Source organism: Schistocerca cancellata, chromosome 1 (assembly GCF_023864275.1).
Source record: "Schistocerca cancellata isolate TAMUIC-IGC-003103 chromosome 1, iqSchCanc2.1, whole genome shotgun sequence".
In the NCBI taxonomy this organism is placed as follows: Eukaryota; Metazoa; Arthropoda; class Insecta; order Orthoptera; family Acrididae; genus Schistocerca; species Schistocerca cancellata.
The window spans coordinates 664,320,431-664,341,821 of NC_064626.1; positions in this window are offsets into that span (position 1 = coordinate 664,320,431).

Below are 21,391 nucleotides of genomic sequence, written 5' to 3' on the forward strand. Positions count from 1 at the left end.
TCACGGAGCAGGCAGATCCGGGGACGGAGCCAAGGCGGTGCTGTACCCCAAGTTGTCAAGAAGGTTTTCGGAAAGCGGCAGGAAAGAGAATGGAGCAATTGACGGAAGCGGACTCCCGGGGGTAGTAGGGAGGAGGAGCGGCCTGCATACCCTACATCAAAGGAGGCGTCGAAAAAAAGGTCATGGGCTGGATTAGCAGGCATGGAAGACAGATGGCTAGCATAACGACTCAGGAGGACTGCTCGCCGATTGGACAGCGGAGGTTCAGCAGTCTCAGCATAAAGGCTATCCACAGGGCTAGTGTAAAAAGCTCCAGACACTAAACGTAATCCACGGTGGTGGATAGAGTCGAGACGCCGAAGAATAGACGGCCGAGCAGAGGAGTAGACTATGCTTCCGTAATCCAATTTTGAGCGCACTAAGGCGCGATAGAGGCGGAGAAGGACCACTCGGTCCGCTCCCCAGGAGGTACCATTCAGGACACGGAGGGTGTTAAGCGATCGCAGACAGCGAGCCGAAAGATAGGAAACGTGGGAGGACCAGCACAGTTTTCTGTCAAACATAAGACCCAAGAATTTAGCGACGTCTGAAAACGGAAGGTTGACAGGACCTAGATGTAAGGAGGGCGGAAGAAACTCCTTACGTCGCCAAAAATTGACACAAACGGTCTTACTGGGTGAGAAACGGAAGCCGGTTTCGATGCTCCACGAGTGGAGGCGATCAAGACATCCTTGAAGACGTCGTTCAAGAAGGCTGGTCCGTTGAGAGCTGTAGTAGATCGCAAAATCGTCCACAAAGAGGGAGCCCGAGACATCAGGAAGGAGACAATCCATAATTGGATTTATGGCGATGGCAAACAGTACAACACTCAGCACGGATCCCTGGGGTACCCCGTTTTCTTGGGAGAAAGTACGGGAGAGAGTAGTGTTCACCCGCACCCTAAAAGTGCGCTCTGCCATAAATTCGCGAAGAAAAAGGGGCAGCCGGCCTCGAAAGCCCCAAGAGAACAGTGTGCGAAGGATGCCTGTCCTCCAACAGGTATCGTATGCTCTCTCCAGATCAAAAAATATTGCTACCGTTTGGCGTTTCCGGAGAAAATTGTTCATGATATAAGTGGAGAGAGCAACAAGATGGTCAACTGCAGAACGATGCTTCCGAAATCCGCATTGGGCTGGTGTTAAAAGACTGCGGGATTCCAGCCACCAAGCTAAACGGTAATTCACCATACGCTCCAAAACCTTACAGACACTACTCGTGAGAGAAATGGGGCGATAGCTAGAGGGGAGATGTTTGTCCTTTCCAGGTTTCGGAACGGGAACGACAATGGCTTCCCGCCACCGTTTAGGAAAGGTACTGTCGGTCCAAATTCGATTATAAAGGCGAAGGAGGTAACGCAGACTAGGGGTTGGTAAATGCAGCAACATTTGGACATGGATACCATCCGGTCCTGGGGCGGAGGAGCGAGAAGATGAGAGGGCATGTTGGAGTTCCCGCATGGAGAAAACAGTATTGTAGCTTTCGTGATTTTGGGAGGAGAAAGCAAGAGGTCGCACTTCCGCTGCACGTTTCTTCGGGAGAAACGCTGGCGGGTAATTTGAAGAGCTCGAAATCTCAGCAAAGTGCTGACCCAACGAGTTAGAAATTGCGACGGGGTCCACTAAGGTATCATGCGCGACAGTGAGCCCAGAAACCGGGGAGAAACTAGGCGCGCCTGAGAACCGTCGAAGCCGACTCCAAACTTCCGAGGAGGGAGTGAAGGTGTTAAATGAGCTAATAAAGAATTTCCAGCTTGCCTTCTTGCTATCGCGGATGACGCGACGGCATCGCGCACGGAGCTGCTTATAGCGGATACAGTTGGCCAAAGTAGGATGGTGACGGAAAATGCGAAGAGCACGTCGCCGCTCACGTATTGCGTCACGGCATGCCTCGTTCCACCAAGGAACTGGGGGGCGCCGGGGCAATTCGGAGGTGCGTGGTATTGAACGTTCCGCAGCTGTAAGGATAACGTCGGTAATGTGTGTGACCTCATCGTCGACGCTGGGAAAGCGACGGTCATCGAATGTCGCGAGAGACGAAAAAAGTGTCCAATCGGCTTGGGCAAACTTCCAGCGTCGCGGGCGCATATATGGCAGTTGAGGCTGCAGTCTGAGGACACATGGAAAGTGGTCACTCGAGTGTGTATCATCAAGGGCGAACCATTCGAAGCGCCGAGCTAGCGGAACAGTACCGACCGCAAGGTCCAAATGAGATAAGGTTGTCGTGGAGGCAGACAAAAATGTGGGGACCCCAGTGTTGAGGCAAACTAGATCCGCTTGGTGGAAGACGTCTAGCAATACGGAGCCACGTGGACAAGGCTGTGGAGATCCCCAAAGCGGGTGGTGGGCATTGAAGTCCCCAACCAGCAAATAGGGGGGTGGAAGCTGACCAAGAAGATGAAGGAGATCAGCTCGTGCCATTGGTGTGGACGATGGAATGTATACAGTACAAAGAGAGAACGTGTATCCGGAAAGTGAAAGACGGACGGCGACAGCTTGGAAGGAAGTGTTTAAGGGGATTGGGTGATAATGGAGAGTATCACGGAGAAGAATCATGAGTCCTCCATGGGCTGGAGAGCCTTCAACAGAGGGGAGATCATATCGGACAGACTGAAAATGAGGGAGAACAAAGCGGTCATGGGGACGCAGCTTTGTTTCCTGAAGACAGAAGATGACCGGCGAGTAGGCGCGTAAGAGGACCGACAATTCATCCCGATTGGCTCGAATGCCGCGGATATTCCAGTGGATAATGGACATGGGGTGAAAAGAGAATGGAGGAATGTGACCAAAGTTGCTGTCAACTCAAAGACTGCTCGGAGCTAGCAACCGACAGCATGGAATGGCATTCAGCCGAAGGCAGAAGATCCTGATCCATAGGTTGGTCAGGAGCAGTCCCTGCCACCAGCGATCGGCCGGTTGACCGGCCACCAGCAGTGCGCCTCGGCGACACAGAAGATGGCCGAGGGCGATTTCCGCCAGGTGGTGCTGTAGAGGGGGCACGCCTTGGCGGAGAAGGAGAGGAACTGGGTTTCTTTGTAGCCTTCTTGGAAGAATGTTGTTTAGATGAAGGAGGAACCGATGGTTGTGAAGCTGCGGTACGTAAAAACTCTTCACGAGTATGCTCTTTTTTCGAAGACTTGGCGTCCGACTTTTGGGCTCGAGATGTAGCAGAACCCGACGAAGGGTGAGCCATAGAGTGGGCAGGCGAAAGTGGTGAGGTTGAACGAGCGATCTTTGCGCTGGCCGATCTGACGACTGTGGTACTAAAGGTGAGGTCGCAAGTCTGCGTGGCCGCCTCCTTTGTTGGCCGAGGAGAAGCAAGGACAGTGCTGTATTTTCCTGTCTGAGGCACGGTGGGCTTGCGACTGGCGAATAATTTTCGAGCAGCAAAGGTCGACACCTTTTCCTTCACCCTTATTTCCTGGATGAGCTTCTCGTCCTTAAAAACGGGGCAATCTCGAGAGGAAGCAGCGTGGTCACCCATACAGTTGATGCAGCGAGGGGATGGAGGTGGACAAGCACCCTCATGGGCATCCTTGCCACACGTAACACATTTGGCTGGATTGGAACAGGACTGGCTGATGTGATTGAACCGCTGACATCGATAGCAACGCGTAGGGTTTGGGACGTAAGGGCGAACGGAAATTATCTCATAGCCTGCTTTGATTTTTGATGGGAGTTGAACTGTGTCAAATGTCAAGAAGACAGTGCGGGTTGGAATGATGTTCGTGTCAACCCGTTTCATTACTCTATGAACTGCCGTTACGCCCTGGTCAGACAGATAGTGCTGAATTTCTTCGTCAGACAATCCATCGAGGGAGCGTGTATAAACGACTCCACGCGAGGAATTCAAGGTACGGTGCGGTTCCACCCGGACAGGGAAGGTGTGGAGCAGAGAAGTACGCAGCAATTTTTGTGCCTGGAGGGCACTGTGTGTTTCTAACAACAGGGTGCCATTCCGTAATCTGGAACAAGACTTGACAGGACCTGCTATTGCGTCGACTCCTTTCTGAATAATGAAAGGGTTGACCGTGGAGAAGTCGTGACCTTCATCAGACCGAGAAACAACAAGGAACTGTGGCAACGATGGAAGAATCGTCTGTGGCTGAGACTCAGTATACTTACGTTTGTGAGCAGACTTAGTGGAAGGTGAGGAAACCATTGCGGAAGAATCCCCCATAATTACCGGCGTCTCCGATGGCGCGCTCCTCCCTTGTGGGGGCCCTCTCTGAGGGCACTCCCGCCTTAGGTGATTGTTCACACCTCAGGTCACACCTCCCGACAAACGGACGGAGGGACCAATCGGCATTTTCGGAAGGTATCAGCTCGGGTAATCACCCCTCCCTGGGCCTGGCCGTTACCAGGGGGTACGTACGTGTCCTACCTGTCTACCCGGGGCGGGGAATTACGCGTTACCCCGTCACCGGCTACGCACGAAGGGCGTGGGTCGGCCTTCAGACACGCACAGGGAGGAAGAAAGAGAAAGGGAAAGGAAGGAAGAGAGGTCTCAAACGCCGCAGCGGAGAAAAGAGAAAGAGAAGAGGTAAGGAAAAGAGAAGGACAAAGGAAGGAAGAAGACAGAGAAGGACAAAGGAAGGAAGAAGACAGAGAAGGACAAAGGAAGGAAGAAGACATAAAAGCAAGGAAGGCAAGGAATGCAGTACATTTACGAGCGTCCGTCTCCGGACGTAGGCACAAACCATACTCCCAGATGGGGAGAAAGAAGGAAAGAGCGAGAGGTGAGGGGAGGGGGGGCGAAGATAGGGATGGGGAAGGATGCGGAATGGGAAGGTATGCAGCCCGGAAAGGAAGGAAGGCCACATTAGCTCGGGGTCCCGTGCTCGCTACGCACGTATCCACAAAAGAGTTGTGGACCCCCTGGGGGGACTATACGACTTAACTGCTGAGGTCATCAGTCTCCTAGAACTTACCTAAGGACATCACACACATCCATGCCCGAGGCAGGATTCGAACCTGCGACCGTAGCGGTCGTGCGGTTCCAGACTAACGCGTAGAACCGCTCGGCCACTCTGGCCGGCATGACGTTTGTTATTTAGTCAGAAAAATACCTGATGACGGTTGCATGTAAAATGCAGACTGGCAATAGCAAGAACAGCGTTTCTGGCAAGAGAGGAATTTGTTAACTTCTAAAACAAACTCAAATGTTATGATGTCTTTCATGAAGGTAACTGTCGTTAGCGTAGCACTGAACGGAACTAAAATATGGAAGATAAGCAGTTCAGACACGAAGAAAAAAAGAAAAAAAAAAGCTTTTTTGAAATGATTTGCTACAGAGGAAAGCCGAAGATTACGCGGGTACGTCGACTTACTAATAATGAATAACTGAATTTAACTGAAAACTCATGGGACAACTTTACTAAAAAGACGGGATTTTTTGTGTGTGTGTGTGTGTGTGTGTGTGTGTGTGTGTGTGTGTGTGTGTGTGTAGGGGGAGAGGGTAAAATTGTAGACCTAGAAAACAGTAAACAGGTACAGATGAAGAGAGTTGCAAAGGACAGACTAGCGTGGAGACGCGATGGGACATTTGTTTCGCATGAGTTGAAAAGCCGAACACATGAATCATGATATCGCTGCAGGCAGACGAATATTACAGTATTTGCCAGGGGTCACCTATGTAACCTTCCAGTTACAGGTGACTATCTTGACGCATGGGAACACTGTTGTCGCTGGGCTATCGTATTATAAAAAATATTCAAGATTCGACCAATGTTAGAAGTTTTTCTTATTATTTCATGGGGGAGGGAAGGCTCTCTCAAGTAAGACCCCTATTTGTTTTATAGTAGCCTTTCGTTGGACACTATTTCATAACACACCAGCTGTTCAACCACAGAATTTCTGCGCGAGAAACAACGCTAGTAAGCTCATTGACACTCTGTGACGACGAAAATAATAGCCGGAGATACGCCGTGAGCGGGAAGAATAGCATCATAAGACTGTTTTGTCATGAATCTCACTGTTGTCTTCCCCATCATAACGATGCCATTATGCAATGATACCGAAAACGAGACCACTGTGCCTGTAATTTTTTTCTACTGGTACGCATGTACTACAGTCACAGGCAACGGAGCCTGTTTCCAACACAGGAGTGAAGAAAAATATCCGACAAATAGGAAATAATTCTGATCTACTATCGCATTGAGCACTACTGTGAAACTTTACCTTCCTCATGCACGGAGTGCAACAGTAACTGGAAGAAAATGATCATTTTCCTTGGCGAGTTGGACTGAGTTAGAAATACACACGTTATAAATGTGTCATTAACATTAATGTATCGTGTCTGTTATCAAATGTTCAAAGGTTCAAGACGTTACAAAAAGGCTACTTTGTAAAACAGACTAAAAAGTACATGTGTGATTATTACATAGCAACAGAACTTTCTGAACTTTAGTATTGGCCAAATTTACAGAATAAGTGTTCCTACCTGGTCATTAACACAAGTAATTATTGAATTGGGTAAGTCGCTCAGCTTAACATATTACTGCAACAGTTTCGAAAGTTTGGATTTCAGTTCTCAATGACTTTATATGTATTTTTTTTCTTTTTTAACATTGTAGCGCGTTTGTAAAAATCTCTTCGGTTGTTTTCTCACAACCTGTTCAGAAATGGTGCGGTGGTGAAGCAGAGTTTAAAGACGTTTCAGTAGTAGCAATATGTTGTGGATGCAAGGGCGAAGTCCAAAACGCATCGTATTTCACTGACGGCAGGCTTGAATTGCCGTTTCCAGCCACTCCCGTTTTGACTTTAAAGTTACTCCTTAGTTCTAAGTGAGTAGGTGAACGCTCTTTTGGAAGGACTACCGTTAAATCAGTTCAGGCGGCAGTACTCCTCGGCTGCGATACCGGCTTTTTCACTTACCTGGATTCCAAGGTTCGCTGAGTGTAACATTTATCCCCCGTTCTTTTGTGGGGCAAAAGGGTTCACTACTATTCTTTTCATTGGTATATATTCTGAATGCTTTCTAGGACACAGAAGTTATCGATCAGATGAGAAATCTAACTGGTTGACATATACACTCTAAATATCTTGAGGCTCACATATACCTCAAACTGAATTTGCTTCTATGTCACGTCAACGACCATCACTGAATTTGACTATCTGCTTACACCCGTCAGTATAACCAATGAAGAAATTAACATGCTTGTCTAAAATGCTAACATTAATGGAACGTTAGGTGTATTAAGTTAAAATATTTAATTGTTTACGGGAAGTGCCGGTACTTCAGCCTAAATTTGACAAAGCTTTTATGATCTCCAATCATTTGTGAAAGACGGTTGTCTATATTTAAGTAGCCTTGCGAAGGTTCCAGGCTGAAGCTGATAACATGGGACTTTAGGTAGCAATGGCAAATGATTATCCGGACCTCAGAGACAAATTATTTACGCAATTTTCCTTTTTTTCCTCAATGAAATGTAATTAAATTAAATAATCTGAGATAGTATATGGATATATTCAATTCCAGCGTGAGGACGCCAAAGAAAAACCGTGCTGTCAAGGAATAAGAACGAGTTATGAATAGTCTTTGGATGAGGTATGTATATTTCTGAGCTGAGGTCTTCTTCTTGTGGTTTGCTGAGCCCAGCCAGGCGTCACTAACCGTCAGTTGTGAGTTGTCAGCGGGGCAGTATGGAGATGGGAGGCAATGTCACCCCGTATTATGTATAATTGCAATTGTGCAATCTGTGCTGAAGTTTAAGTTAAACGTGTGTACTCCCATGAGGTGAAGTAATAAGTGAGTGAAGGACTGTATCCAGAAGTACCACAATTTCCAATTCAATACATTTAAATATAGACGTATACTCTCATTTATATAATTAAATAACATCTCTTCTTTACCCATTTTTATAATTTAATTACATTTTTTATTTGATCCTGCTACACCGATACGCTGTTTTAACCTTGTGGTGTTGTCCACTGCAGTGGACAGATGTTAATGTCACTTCTTTGGCGTTTTTAATCGGTCCTGAGGCTGCTAATGCAGGCAGGGCATAGCACCTTTAGGGAGTGCCCACTGGAGCAGGCTGCGTGCATTTGCAGCCTCACCACTGACTGAAAACGCCGAAGAAGCGACAGTAATAGCTGTCCACTACAGTGGACAAGTGCACCACAAAATTAATTAAAACTGTGCAGCGGCCGCAAGGTTTGTCTTTACTGACACGGCTCACTCGTCGGACGCCAGCTTCTTCAGAAATTTAGTAGCCAACGGCCACACAGGTTACATCAGGTTGTGGACACCGCTGACTTTGGTAGACCAGTCAAAGACCCGTACTTTCCTCGAGGCGTTTATGGTGTGAACAGCAGTCTGGGATTCTGCATTACCCTGTTGGAATACGCCATTTGGTATCTTTCTCTATACCCTTCGGTCAATAGGGTACAAACCGTAGACGGACTCATCGCTGAAGGTCCTAGACTAGCAGTATCCCAGCTGATTCTGGCTCTACACCCTGGAGTATTCTGTGGCCTATGGTACGGTATAGGGTTGGCGGTAAATGGCCCATGACACCTCGCGGTCTCAACGTAGCTTCTAGTAATCTGGTCCCGACGTTCGTGGTGACATTCTGTCCGTAAAATCTGCCCGTATTTCCGCTGATGCCGTCCTACTGCCAGAGCCACTCCGAAAGTCCTCACACTACACACTTGTGGTCTAAATGGGGAAGAGCAACATTCACATTCGCTGACGTATTACCAAACCGTAATGCAGTCTTGGAAGGATCCGCGCATACTGATATATTGTCCTAAGTCAGTCTGCTAATCACTCGTTCTCCAGTCATTACACTATCGCCAACTGTCTCTCAAATCTATCGGTATGATGCTTACATGTCCCTCATGCCAAAGACTACACTTTTTTCAAAGTTCAAGATGACGATAAGCCGCAAGTCGACGTCCTCCGCGCAAGCTGTGTTGCAGCCTCCAGCCGTAAAGGTTCCAGTCACATTGGGCGCACGAAATAGCCATCATCATAAATTCACACCATTCTTCAACTGTAGAAAGATCTGTTTTCTATACTATAAACATAATCGCGTAAGGATGATATCTCAACTAACGTATCCTGTAAGTATGGCAATACTGCAGTATCCGTTTGATAGCGTTCACTCAAGGTCACAGTGTACCACTTTCCACTTGCGTCAGTGCAGATTTGTGTTGGATCTGCAGCTTTGGTTGTCGGTAGCCTTAGCGGATAGGTGGAGAAAGTACACTGAAGGCCTCTGGGGGGAGGGGGGGGATTTGTCTAACGTGATAGAAAAAGCGATAGGAGATCCGGTATTAGAATCAGAATTTAAAAGAGATTTGACAAACTAAGATCGAAGGGGTATATAACTTTCCATCAGCATTCGTAAAATCATTTGGGTAACGGTAACAAAACGACTATTTACGATGGTGTGTGGAATGTATGATTCTGGCGACATACCATCTGAATTTCGGAAAAATATCACCCACACAGTTCGAAAGATGATCCGATAAGTGCGAGAATTACCCACAATCAGCTTAACAGCTCATGCATTGAAGTTGCTGACAAGAATAATATACAGAAGAATGGAAAAGGAAATTGAGGATGTGATAGGTGTGTATCAGTTTGGCTTTAGGAAAACTAAAAGCACCAGAGAGGCAATTCTGGCGTTGCGGTTGATAATGGAGCAAGGACTAAACAAATATCAATACACGTTCATAGGATTTTTCGACCTGAAAAGAAAGTCGACAATGTCAAATAGTGCAACATGTTTGAAATTTTGCTGAAATTACGCGTAACCTGTAGGGAAAAGACAGGTAATATACAAGATGTGTAAGAGCCAAGAGGGAATGATAACAGTGGTCGATCAAGAACGAAGTGCTCGGATTAAAAAGGGAGAAATGCAGGGATGTAGTATCTTGCCCTTACTGCGCAATATATACATCGAAGATGTAATGAGAGAAATAAAAGAAAGGTTTAGGAGTGAAATTAAAATTCAAGATAAAAGGGTATTAAGGTCGGTCATAGCATTGGCATCCTCACTGAAAGTGATGAAGAATTACATGATCTGCTGAATGGAATGAATGAGTACAGAATATGGATTGAGAGTAAATCGAAGAAAGACTAAAGTAATGAGAAGTAGCAGAAATGATAACACCGAGGAACTTGCACTGATGATCAAGAAGTCAATGAAGCCAAGGAATTCTCTTACCCAGGCAGCAAAATAATCAATGACGGAGCAAGGAGGACATCAAAAGCAAATTAGCAATGGCAAAAAATGCATTCCTGGTCAAGATATGTATACTAGTATTAAACATAGGCCTTAATCTGAGAAAGAAATTTCTGAGACTGTACGTTTGCTACACAGCATTATACGGTAGTGAAACATGGACAGTGGGAAAACAGGAACACAAGATAATCTAGGTATTTTAGATGTGGTGCCACAAACCCATGTTGAAAATTAGGAGTACTGGTAAGGTAAGGAACGACGAGCTTCTGGACGGACTCTGAGAGGAAAGGGATATATAGAAAACACTAACAAGACTGATTAATTGAGGTGGTAAGGAGACTAAACGCCGAGGTCATCAGTCCCACGATCCAAAAACTACATGCGTAAGATAAAGGTGGCTGCTGAAAGTGGGCGGAACCAGTCAGAGGGGTCGAAATATAAAGGGAGGAAGCCGAAAACACACACAGTGGAAGGCATTAAGAGTAGGCCAAATCTAAAAACTGGAGAAAAAGGGGCTAAAAGAGCGGTCTTTGCAAGGGGGGATTGGTCTTGGGTCCCAGACCCAGAAAACACGAAGATAGGACCCAACCGCAGTCACCCTGCCCCTACTCCACGAGTAAAGCGAAATCTTGTAACTGAAAATAAAAACCACTTTCACGAAGGAAACTGAGGACCAGCTCAGCCATCCGTGAATCGTTTGCCAATATTAAAGACAATGAATCTGAACGGCTATACTTAGTATGAAGGACCAAAAGAAGGAGAAATTCCACCAATATAAGGGGTACCGTCAGTCGGCTCCACAACCACATTGTGGGGATGGTTCGTTAAGCAAGGGGAAACAATGAGTGAGCCATATGTGTATGGTGCATATAGTAAGTACACAGATACAAAAATGAAAAATGCAATAAAAGAAATAGAACTGGAGACCGTATTATATCAGATGGAGGGGATACGGAAGTACGCATTCTAGGTGTGGGAGAGAAATATAAGACATGAAGTAGAATTGAAATTTCGAGGAGGAGAAAAACATGTCGTGCAGCGTGACAAAGAAAGTTCAAAACAACAGTGTGGCAGTGTGGAAAACTTCTCCGAAACGTCAAACATACGGAAATGCGTGTCTGTGAATGTTGTTTTGCTACACAGCACATGGCACGATATTGTAGTTTGTTATGTTTGCCACTTACTGCTTACGTAAAGTATTGTACAGAGCATTTGTAAAGGATACTGAATACCTACTGGTTTGTTCACACTGAATACTATGTATGTTTCAAAGCTCCGTGTACCTAAGTGACAATTGGGAAAAACACTACTCACTTGCGGCCTCAATGAAGGGGTATGCCGACCGGTGTGGCCGAGCGGTTGTAGGCGCTACAGTCTGGAACCGCGCGACCGCTACGGTCGCAGGTTCGAATCCTACCTCGGGCATGGATGTGTGTGATGTCCATAGGTTAATTAGGTTTAAGTAGTTCTAAGTTCTAGGGGACTTACTACCACAGATGTTGAGTCCCATAGTGCTCAGAGCCATTTGAACCATTTTGAAGGGGTACACATTCACATTCGCTGACATATTTCCAGACGGCAGTAATAACCTGAACTGCCAACACTGAACACAGACACAAAGGAATTAGAGACATTAGCTGCCAGTGGCCATTGATCAATGGGGCACGCTGAAAGTTTGTGCCGGGCCGGGATTAGAACCCATATTTCCTGCTTACTAGGCAGATGCGCTGACCACTGACCCATCTGGACACACAAGTCAGCAAAAACGCGCAGACTACCCTAGCACGCCTCCCGTTAGATTCAAATTCTCAACTTAACCACACACGTCTGAAGTAGTGCCCCTGCTCATTAGCCTCATTACTCGCGGCATCTCGCCTATTCCCGTAAGTGATCTTTGGCAGTCATCGCCTTAATTATATATGTGGTGTCTGTTCTTTCAGACATATCCGAAAAGACAAACTCTACGTATATAGGGGTCCCATTTATCTAGACCACCCTAAATGACTGCGTCCAGATGCAAATTACAAAATGTTTCAAGCGAATGTTATTTAGCTGTCAGGGGAACATCAATCAGCATGATTGCTTTCGTTGTAGCTGTTTCTTACAAAGATATGAATAGCGGTGTGACTTTTAAATGGCAGCCTGTAATTTTTTTTATTCTATAATTAATTTTCTCTCCTAAAGACCTATTCAAAAATGTATCACAATGTGCCACTCACTGAAACACAACATTATTAAATACATAATACAACATTGACTTTGAGCCCCGGGATCACTAACTCGTCCACTTGCTGGAGTTGTCAGAAAACAAATGAAACCCAAGTAAAAACGTAGCACAAAATTGACTTTGACTCTCCTGTACCACTGCCCAGGAGTAGAACATTCATAAGATGCTTTAAGTGGTGACCCTGGACACCGATACACTGGTGCACTCGTTGACTGAAAGAATTATTTACTGCTTCCAGTGTTGCGTGCTGAAGAGAATTGGAGTTGTTGGAATATCGCGATAGACAACGTCTTTAATGCATCCCCAAAGAAAAAAGTTCAGAGGATTTAAATCAGGAGACCTAGCAGGCCAAAAACTGTTCCTCGACCAATCCATCTGGCAGGATACCTTCGGTTCAGAATACGACGTGCACGCAAGGCATTATGTGCTGGACATCCATCGTGTTGATACCACATAAGCATTCTGGTTCTTAGCGGCACTTCATCCAGAAGATGAGGAAGAATTCGTCTGAGTAAGTTGGCATACGCTGTGCCGTTTAGACTACCATTGATGAAAGAAGGGCCAATAATTGTAGTACCAAGCACGAGACGTTAACTCTCCATTGACGCTGATGTTCTTCCTGTTTAAGCCATCGTGAGTTGTCGCTGGACCAATAATGCATGTTCCTTGTATTTACCTGTCCTTTGAGAAGTAACATTCATCGGTAAATAGAACATTGCAGAAGAAGTTCGGGTTGGCGAGGATTTTCTGCTGTGCCCACTGACAGAACTGTACACGATTCTGGAAATCATCCCCAAGCAATTCTTGATGTAGATGTACATGGTAAGGATGGAACCGGTGACATGAAAATACGATGTACACTGGTTTTAGGAATGCCAATCTCGTGTTCAAGCTGTCGCGTGCTCACATGTGGATTCATAGCAACGGAAGCGAGAACAGTAACTTCGCCAGCTTTGTCTGTGCGAGTGCTACGACGATTGTGTTGTCGTGGGTTGAAACTTCCAATTTCCTGAAGCGTTGCAACAAGACGAGTAAGTCCGTCAGGAAGGAGGGTTCTTCTCTGGAAACTGCTCTCTGTACAGTTCCGCTGCCTGCGTAGCATTTCGCCTACCTTCGACAACAACATAAAAAAACGTTATGTCGATGCACTTTGTAGGAAGGACAGCCTTTACTGTATGCCTAAACTACACAACAGTATTTAAAAGGACTAAACTGCCGTACTAAATGTACCCGTACACAAGAAAACAATATTGCAATTACTGTTCGGCTAACATACATTCCCCACAGAAGATAGCATTTCTACTTCTTTTCTTTGGTGTACATTCTACCCACACAACTCTTCAACTGGCGATGGTTGACGGAATGACGGATGTGCATTCTACTTATGTTTACATTTGTCTTCTGTAAACGTCAGCACGTCGACGTGTTCCATTACCCCGAGTATACCTGCACTAAGCGCTGGTAGCGTCAACGTCAATGTTGTGTTGTGTAATTAATAACGTTGTGTTTCAGTGAATGGTAAACTGTGATACATTTTTCAATAGGTCTTTAGGAGAGGAAATTAATTACCGAATAAAAAAATACAGGGTTCAATTTAAAGAAGTCATACCGCTGTTCATCTTTGTAAAAAACAAATCTACAACGAAGACAATCATGCTGATTGATGTCCCCCTGACGACTAAAGAACATTTGCTTTAAACATTTTGTAATTTGCATCTGGACCATCAGTTATCTAGGGTCGCCAAGATAAATGGGACACCCTGTATAGCCAACAATGAAACTGTTCTTTCAAACATAGATGAAGGATAAATATTTTAAGTCTAATTCTGCTGGTATTATTCCACATTTAATTCGTATTTGCATATCAAATAACATAGTTGAAGATTTCAAAGCTCAGCAGCTCAATCATACATTCGTAAAATATTTGTAGTAGCCATCTCCTCCCCCCCCCCCAGTTAGATTAACTTCGGTTGGCCTGAGGCTTCGCCAGCCGGGGTGGCCGAGCGGTTCTAGGCGCTACAGGTTGGAACCACGCGACCGCTACGGTCGCAGGTTCGAATCGTGCCTCGGGCATGGATGTTTGTGATATCCTTAGCTTAGCTAGGTTGAAGTAGTTCTAAGTTCTATGGGACTGATGACGTCAGAAGTTAAGTCCCATAGTGCTCAGAGCCATTTTTTGGGTGAGGCTTCCTCCTCCGGTTTAGTATCTATTCATATCTTATTTATTGTCCATTGCTTTAGGAAGACGAAATATTTGAAATATATTTCTCTTTCATATGGTTAGATTTATTGAAATTCAGTTTCACAAATTTATTGAAGAGGGCTTTTGGAAGCAAGCCTTTTAAGTTGCATCCACAATGAAAATACTTCCCCCCTAATATAAGAGACTTTTTATGCTGCAGCATTAAAAACAGCAAAATTGACAGACCGTATTCCTGGGCTCGACCGAGGTTGTGCAGTCGTTAAAACCCCGGACTTATATTTGGAAGGACGGCTGTTCAAATCCCGGTCTTGCCATCTTCATTTAGGTTATCTGTGCTTTCTCTTCGTCTTGTCACGTTGATTGATTTTTCTGTTTTTTCTTAACAACTTGCGGCAAATGGTGGGATGGTTCCTTCGAAATGTACTAGCCGAATACTTTCCCCAATCCGAGCTAGTGGTCAGACTCGAATGACCTCGTCATCGACGGGACGCTGAGCTGTGCTCTACGTTCGTTTTTTCCCCCCTAACTCAAGTTTTCGAGAAAATGCGCTGGTCTAGAGCGACCAAAGACTGGGCACCAACTACCACGCTCACCACATGTTACGAATAGTATGTCTAAGATATAAACTGGCCTTTTCTTACAACTCAACCGTGCCATTTATGCTAGTGACTGATCCACATCAAAAGTCTTACAATTCTAAATGAATTATCTTGTGATACCACAGTGACTTTCCTCGAATTTCTTCTTCCGTCTTAGTCACAAAATGTTTCGAATCTTTCAGCTCTCTTCGGATCTGATCACATTCATACCGAACCGCAGATTCAGGCTTGTCATTAGTCAAAACTAGGAAGAAAAATACGATATTGCAGTGTCGGTGGTGTTCACAAATACGACGCGAAATTCCTTCGTGTGTGCATGTCCGAAGGAACACCCCAGCCTACTTCTGAACCACACAGTCGCTACAATGTCGTATTTATCCGCCGATACCGGGCAAGCGACTTTCAATCGCTTTAGCACGTGGTCCTAAAGCAGAAAAGTACCAGAGCTGGAATCGTTTCCCCATGTACGGGAAGATACATAATGCACAGGCAAAGGTTGTAGACACATGGACGTTTGATTCTGGCAGCCAGTCGTGCTCGGCTAGCCTAAATGTAATGGGACAGGTCGCGGTAAGCGGAAATTCCCGGTTCGAGCCCCGATCTGGCACAAATTTACATTATCGTCACTCCATTATGCTGCTGATGGTTGTCCATATTCGCAATTGTGAATATATTTCAGGTAATAAAAATGGTGAGATCAAGACAGAGTAATGGTCTGTAATGAAACACGTTAGTGAGCATGTCCACAACGGCCAGTTTGCTGGTAGTTGGGAGCTCCAACGTTAGGCGCGTAATGGGGCACCTTAGGAACATGGCTGCCAAGGAGGGGAAGGTAGCCAGTGTGCACTCCGTGTGCATTCCGGGCAGGGGTCATTCCAGATGTGGAAAGGGTTCTTCCGGATGCCATGAAGAGTACAGGGTGCAACCTACTGCAGGTGGTGGCTCATGTCGGAACCAATGACGTGTGTCGCTTTAGATCGGAACAGATTCTGTCTGGTTTTGGGTGACTAGCTGAAATGGTAAAGACTGCCAGTCTTGCCTGCGAGATGAAGGCGGAGCTCACAAACTGCAGCATCGTCGACAGAACCGACTGTGGTCCTTTGGTGCAGAGCCGAGTGGACGGTCTGAATCACAGGCTCAGGCGGTTCTGTGACTGTGTAAGCTGCAGATTCCTTGACTTGCGCCATCGGGTGGTGGGTTTCCGGGTTCCGCTACACTCAGGTGGCGGCTACACGGGTAGTGGGGGATGTGTGGAAGGGACTGGGCGGTTTTTTAGCTTAAAGAGTCTCAGGGAAGCACAGAAGGGGCGGCCGTCTAAAACTGGGCAGGTAAAACACAGTAAGATAGTTGCAGAAACGACTGATATTGTAGTTGTAAATTGTCGTAGCTGTGCTGGGAAAGAACCAGAGCTCCAAGCCCTAATAGAAAGCACTGAAGCTCAAATAGCTGTAGGTACAGACAGCTGGCTAAAGCCGGAAATAAGTTCAGCCGAAATTTTTTCAAACGATCTAACAGTGTTCAGAAAGGATTATTGCTCTCCGAGATAGTTTGCCCTGTAGCGAAATTGACGTAGATAGTTCGCGTATAATAGTATGGGTAGAGGTTATACCTGACAATCGGTCTAAACTATTAATTGGATCGTTTTACCGACCCCCCGACTCAGAAGACATAGTTTCTGAACAGTTCAGAGAAAACTTGAGTCTCGTTTCAAATAAGTACCCCGCTCATACAATTATAGTCGGTGGTGACTTCAATATAACGTCGATATGCTGGAAACATTAAACATTTAAAGCCGGCGGCAGTCATTAAACGTCATCCGAAATTGTACCGAATGCTTTCTCAGAAAATTATTTTGAACAATTAGTTCATGAGCCCACTCGAAGCGTAAATGGTTGCGAAGGCATACTTGACCTTTTAGCAACAAATAATCCTGGACAAATAGTGAGTATTGTGACGAATACAGGGACTGGCGACCACAAGGCAGTTGCTGCTAGGCTGAATACCGTAACACCTACAACCATCGAAAAGAAACGCGAAGCATATTTAAAAAAGCGGATAAAAATGCTCTTAATGCCTTTTTAAGAGACAATCTCCACTCCTTCCGCTCTGATCATGTAAGCGTAGAACAGATGTGGAATGATTTCAAAGACTTAGTATTAACGACAGTTGAGAGATATGTACCAATTAAATTAATAAGTGATGGTACTGATCTCCCCATGGTACACAAAACGGGTCAGATCGCTCTTGCAGAAGCAACGAAAAAAGCATGCCAAATTTAAAAGAACGCAAAATCCCCAAGATTGGCATAGTTTTACATAAGTTCGAAATATAGGGCATACTTCAATGTGAGATGCTTTTAGTAATTTCCACAACGAAATTCTGTCTCTAAATGAGGAAGAAAACCCAAAGAGATTCTGGTCATTCATAAAGCACACCAGTGGCAAGACGCAATCAATACCTTCACTGCGCGATAACAACGGTGAAGTCACTGATGACAGTGCCACTAAAGCAGAGTCATTAAACACGGTTTTCCGAAACTCCTTCACCAAAGAAGACTAAGTAAATGTTCCTGAATTGCAATCAAGAACAATTGCCAAGATGAGAAACATAGAAGTAGATATCCTCGGTGTAACAAAGCAGCATAAATCACTTAATAAAGGCAAGGCCTCCGGTCCAGATAGCATACCAGTCAGGATTCTCTCAGAGTATGCTGTTAAAATAGCTCCATATTTAGCAATTTTATACAACCACTCGCTCACAAAGGATCCGTACCTAAAGACTGGAAAATTGCTGAAGTCACACCAATACCCAAAAAGGGAAATAGGAGTAATCCGCTGAATTATAGGCCTGTATCACTAACGTCGATTTCTAGTAGGGTTTTGGAACATATACTGTATTCGAACATTATGAAGTCCCTCGAAGAAAACGATTTATTGACACACACTCAGCACGGATTCAGAAAATATCGTTCTCGTGAAACACAAATAGCTCTTTATACTCATGAAGTCATGAGAGCTATCGACAGGGGATGTCAAATTGATTCCATATTTTTAGATTTCCGGAAGGCTATCGACACCGTTCCTCACAAGCATCTTCTAACCAAACAGCGTGCGACTGGATCCGTGATTTCCTGTCAGAAAGGTGACAGTTCTAGTAATAGACGGAAAGTCATAGAGTAAAACAGAAGTAATATCCGGCGTTCTCGAAGGTAGTGTTCTAGTCCCTCTATTGTTCCTGATCTATAATAACGACATAGGAGACAATCTGAGTAGCAGTCTTAGAGTGTTTGCAGATGACGCTGTCATTCACCGTCTTGTAAAGTCATCAGATGATCAAAACGACTTGCAAAATGATTTTGATAAGATAACTGTATGGTGCGAAAAGTGGCAACTGATCCTGAATAAAGGAAAGTGTGAAGTTACTCACATGAGTACTAAAAGAAATCAGCTAAATTTCGATTACGCGATAAGTCACACAAATCTGAGGGCTGTAAATTCAGCTAAACACTTAGGGATTACAATTACAAATAACCTAAATTAGAATGGTCACATAGATAAGATAGAGCAAACCAAAGATCGCGATTCATTGGCAGAACACTTACAAGGTGCAACAGGTCTACTAAAGAGACTGCTTACACCACGCTTGTCCGCCCTATCCTGGAGTATTGCTGTGCGGTGTGGGATCCGCATCAGGTGGGACTGAATGATGACATCCAAAAAGTACAAAGAAGGGCAGCTTGTTTTGTATTATCGCGAAATAGGGGAGATAGTGTCACAGACATGTTAAGTGAATTGGAGTGGCAATGATTAAAACAAAGGCGTTTTTCGTTGCGACCTCTTCTCATTAAATTTCGATCACCAGTTTTCTCATCCTATTGCGAAAACATTCTGTTGCCACCCACCTACATAGGGAGAAATGGTCTTCACGATAAAATAAGAGAAATCAGGGCTCGCACAGAAAAATTAAGTGCCCGTTTTTCCCGCGCGCCGTTCGAGAGCAGAACGGTAGAGACAGCTTGAAGGTGGTTCATTGAACCCTGTGCCAGGCACTTTATTGTGAATAGCAGAGTAATCACATAGATGTAGATTATTTCTGCTAATTTTGTGTGGCTACGGTGAGGCCACCTTCTCTGCAGCTGAACTGTATCGAAGGCCACTCCACTTAATGGATCTTCGACAGCAGATTTTTGTGAATGGGATGGCACAGGCACCGATGACTGCACCAAGGTCATTCTCGGCTTCACAACATTCCGAGACGCACAAACAGCACGAGACCACGAAGCACCAGCTGCGGCGCGGCCCGCGTCACTGTCACGGCCTCTCTGTTTACTAACAGCAGCGCATCGACGCAAGTGCTCTGCCAGGAAGAGCCCTACGTGGAGCGCACGCCCGACACGCGAAACCTGCCACCAGCTGCGGCCGCAGCGCGCACAAAGGGGGCGCGAGAAGCGGCCGCCAAGGCCCATCTGGCGAGCAGATGCGGGCGCCGCCGCAGGCACGCACGCTGGAACGGGCCGCCCACGCTGCCGGAAGGCCGCTCGCTGCACACCTTGCAGAAACCGACGGCGCCGCTTCCGCCCACCGGAGTCGCACCTGCGTGCCCTAAAAGCTAACCTCTCACGGGACGTGGAAACGTATGTGGACGAGAAGTTGGCGACGCCACAGCGCGTGTCAGTCCATTTTCCTCTACACTGCGAAGCATGAAAGGAAGAGTCTGTCGAGTCCGATTTTTTGCCTCGAGGAGAGGAATGCGACCAAGGACAACTATTTTATTTCACATGTAGAACTTAGGAGACGCCATTTGTATTAGGCTTATATAGTTGCACTCCAAATTTGGTGCTTTTAATGTAATAGCGTACGTTCTCGCTGTTTCAAAGCATCAGCGTACTGAAATTCTCTCGAAAATGCTATAATAAAGTGACAGAAAACTATAGCTTTTCGCATTATATATACCTTGTCAAAGCTATGGCACAATGATATATTACCCAAGCGCTTTAACTACATTTGCCGTCTGTGCTTAGCGGAACAGGATATATTAAGAAGGAAAAGCACTTTCTAATGTTCTACGAAATTATATTTATTAGTCACGAACATGTTCAAATGGCTCTGAGCACTATGGGACTTAACTACTGAGGTCATCAGTCCCCTAAAACTTAGTACTACTTAAACCTACCTAACCTATGGACATCACACACATCCATGCCCCGAGGCAGCATTCGAACCTGCGACCGTAGCGGTCGCGCAGTTCCAGACTGTAGCGCCTAGAACAGCTCGGCCACCACGGCCGGCACACCAACATGTCTTCGGCTTCTCAGGCCATCTTCACGTGGCAGCTGACTGTCGCAATAACAGATAAACGTTCAGTTCTACTTCCACAGATATTATTTGTACAAAAAATACAAAATTAGATAGTGTTTACATAGGAAAACATTACAATAATTATTGATTTCTTTTATGTGGAGATACATTTAACAGAAATTAGAAATAAGATCAATTTACAGGTGAATCTAGTGTTTGAATGAAAACTTAATTTAGCAAAAGGGAAAATGGAAACAAATCTGAACATTTAATATTAGGCTGGCATTTTGTGTTGTCTATTTGTTGATTTCCAGTACGGTTACCTCTGCTTTTCTTAGCAGAATGTAAAACTTAATACTGTATCACATGAATGCTTTTCTTCTGAAAGATGATCAGTAAAGGTCGCATCTTCCTTCTTTGATCGCGAACTTCTCTGACGTTCAAGTAGTCTAGTTGCAACAGTTGTGGCGGACTGACCAGTATATCACACTTTTTCACATTGCTTGCAAGTGATGTTTTGTTGCATACAATGTGAAAAAGTATATAGTGGACAGCGAAGCGTGAGAAAGTGTATACTGGACGGACAGGCAGAGCAATGGCACTTACGTTGCGATAATATGAGAGAAGGAAGACTCGAGCTTTGCTTATCTTTTAGCGGAGCCATTCATATGATGTAGAATGTGAAACTTCACATTCTGTCAAGAAAAACTAAGATGACCCTACTGAAAATTAACAAATACATGAGACAGAATGCCAGCGTAATATTAAATTATCGGACCAATTTCCACTTTCCCCTTTGTTAAATCAAGTTTTCATTACGAACACTATATGCAA